Source organism: Gadus macrocephalus, chromosome 1 (assembly GCF_031168955.1).
Source record: "Gadus macrocephalus chromosome 1, ASM3116895v1".
Classification (NCBI taxonomy): domain Eukaryota; kingdom Metazoa; phylum Chordata; class Actinopteri; order Gadiformes; family Gadidae; genus Gadus; species Gadus macrocephalus.
The window spans coordinates 10503096-10506406 of record NC_082382.1 but is presented as its reverse complement, the minus strand read 5'-3'; positions in this window follow the sequence as shown (position 1 = coordinate 10506406).

Here is a 3311-nt window from a genome sequence, read left to right as displayed (position 1 = left end):
TCTCCTGCAGATGGAGACCGCCACAGTGCGCGGCGCTGTGTCTTTAAGGAATATTGTCTTGATAACAGCCTCATAAAACACATCATTTTACAGTCAAACCATCGCCGTCGAGGCAACGCACTTTAGAACGGCAGCCATTTTCAAGCGACATAAATTTAACATGCCGCTACATCTGCCGAGCCGGCTAGATTCTGTGCTACACGGGAGCAAGGGAATTAATTAGGGGATGTGTGTGTGTGTTAAGGCGGAGATGGGGGTGGTGGCTGTCAAATCTGGCCTTATCCTAGCTGGACCCCCACCTCAAACACAAGCCCTGCTCCATCCACCTATCCACAGAGGAGAGGGTTATAATGACTGTTTGCTTTACATGGAACATACGCAATCGCTCATAACCTTGAGCGCGGCGAAGCTATGTCTTGCATTAAAATACAGATGAGAAGGGTTTTTGTTATCGTATCTAAAGTGAAGCTTTGAACGCTATTCCTCAAGCCATTACGTGTTACGCACAGCATCAACATCATGAATATTTAGCATCACCACGACCCCAATCCTCAACTTCTGAGCATCGGGGTACATGATATCATATCTCAACGGAGGAAATATGCAGAAACTTTGGGGAAATAATCAGCCATCATGTCTATATGTAAAACACAAATTCATACATTTAAAAGACGTATTTTCTACATGAGCACTTACTGAAAATAAAAACCAATTTACGAGTGAGATAAAGTCTATTGGAAAGTACGGTAGGGGGAAATTGTTTGAATCCAGCAGAAAATGAACTAGGGTTTTAGATGAACTGCATTGATGGTCATTAGTCAACTGAAAAGCGGTTTATTTAGCTTGACTTGAGATAACTTTTTGAACAATAACGGTAAAGAGTAACCATGAAAGAAACTATATATTAAGAGACCCCCTTCCACTTCCCCCCACTACACCCACACACACACACACACACACACACACACACACACACACACACACACACACACACGCACACAAGATCCCAAAGAATGCTCCCTTTGCTGAGCAGTTCAAGCCGGCACGTCAGGAACGCAGCCTAATTCAGAGGGTATGGATTACGGTTTGTCATTGGTGAGGGGTGTTTGATTTCAGCCTGAGCCGTGTTGAGCGCGGGCCCACATCGTAAATGTAATGGATCGATGATGACGAAGGGCTAAAAAATTGCGAGAGACCTTGCCACTTTCTGTAACAGATTACCATACACCATCGGGAACATGCTGCTCCCCGGACCTTAACAAATGATCTAAGAACGGACCTCTATAAAACAATGCAGCACTGCACACTCCTATACGTGCACACGCACACACACACACACATTAACACAAAGGGAGCGCAGCTTGGCGTGCACACATTTGCACTCAGAATCAGATATGAGCCGTGTCGCTGAAAAGGCGGGCACTGTGAAATATGCTCAAATGCCAGTAGATGAATAAATGTCAATTCGGGCTTTGTTTTGCAGAATCAATGATCCACTGAAGAGTGTGTGCAGGGCTACATCTTAACTTCCATTATGGCAACCTTGTAAACGAGTCACTTTAGCCCAGCTAAGTCCGAAAATGTCCAGGCGATCAATCTGTTTTCCCTTAATTACTTTGTTAATTAGTTTGAGTATTTACTTGAGAAAATCCCATGTCGACATTTTCTGCTGGTTACAGAAGCTAAACAGGGCGTACGGGGATGGGGGTGGGTGTAGGAGATGTGTGTGTATGTATGGATGTCTTTGTGTGTGTGTATGTCTGTGTGTGTTTGTGTGTGTTGGAAGGGGGTCGGCCGGGTTGCTTGAAATGGCTCATCCTCTGAATCTAAACACAAAGCTCTCAGCAGGTGTGCAGGGCCGGCACTAACGTCTATCTGTCCCGCGGTGTTGGCAGTAATGAGGGCCCCCCCCGCCCCAGCCCTGCCCAGGAAGAGGTGCCCCGTTCCCCGTCCCCCCCGTCCCAACCTCTCTGTGCCATGACTGATAGAACGCAACTCCGGGGACGTACTGGTGCGTCCTCCGCCCTCAAAAGCAGCTGCCATGAGGCATCCTTCACCAGAGGTGGTGGAGAGTTGGAGCCAATGGGCTGTGCAGAGCCCTACTTACTGATGTGTGGTTAGTAGTCACGCAATGCTGGTAACTACGGAAACAGCCTCTGGTTAGATGTAGCTAAATGCGAAGGGGACCAGAAACCCGTTATTTAACCAGGGAAAAAATACAAATTGAGATTAAAAACATATTTTTGAGTGCCCTGGCCAAGTGCCCTTGCAAAACATGCGGCGGTAGTTTGGAGAGGATTGGCTCAGTCTTGCTCTTGTTAAAATGTGAAGGTTGGATGGCTTAGTGGCGGGATGTTGACGTGCATCCCAGTGTGAAATCAAATGGCAGAGGCAACCGGAGCAATACGACACTGGATGAGTGTGCGCTTGTGCGGTGGAGGTCATATGCTTTAAGTTGTGTACGGCTACTGAATGCCCCCCCCCCCCCCCCGATTAAATTCTATCTATTTGTGCCGCCGGCCTTAAGCATCCGGGGGACGGATGTGTCCGCGGTGGCGGGATGACGCGCGTCCAGATAAGGCGCCCGTCCATTCAGCCGTGATCCCGCTCGGCCCCCCCCCCCTCCCCTGCCACTCTCCTTGCCCCTCACTGTCTGGCCCCGGTTGTCCAGACAGCTCCCCGCACGCAATCCCTCATCTAACCTCGGCTCACCCCTGCACCGCTCTCCGCTCAGCTGATTCCCTCTCTGCTACACACCACGTCACCCGGCAGGCCGGCAGGCTCAGCACGGAAACAAAGCAAAGGACAAAGCCTTTTGCCGGTCACAAATCACTCTCTCTCTATCCCTCTCCCTCGTTCCATCTCTCCGTCTCTCTGTGAAGCCCTGCCTCTCTCTCGTGCACGCGCCCAGCGCCGCTCCAGCGGAGCTCATTCACTGGGAGGCTTAGTGAGGGCTGCCGCGGCCCGCGCCCGCATGCATATCAAGCATCCCGGCGGAGCCACTGAAATGATCGCAATTCAAGACTTTGCGGGGAACTTATCAGACACACTCGAGAGTTGAGACAGCGTGTGTGAACACTTGTAATGAGGCGATGTCGTGCCAATCACTCACCCTAGCTGATGTCGGCACACAGCTGACGGAGGAGGGAAGGAAAACAACAAGGGAAGGCACTTGAGCCTCCTCTTTGTATTCGGGGGAAACAAATGAATGCGAACAATGGGCGCGCCGAGAGGCAATTATGGAGAGGATGGCGTCGGGAACAGGCTGATCTGCTGGTGGCAGTGAAACCACCTGGGCCTTAACTGCTCAG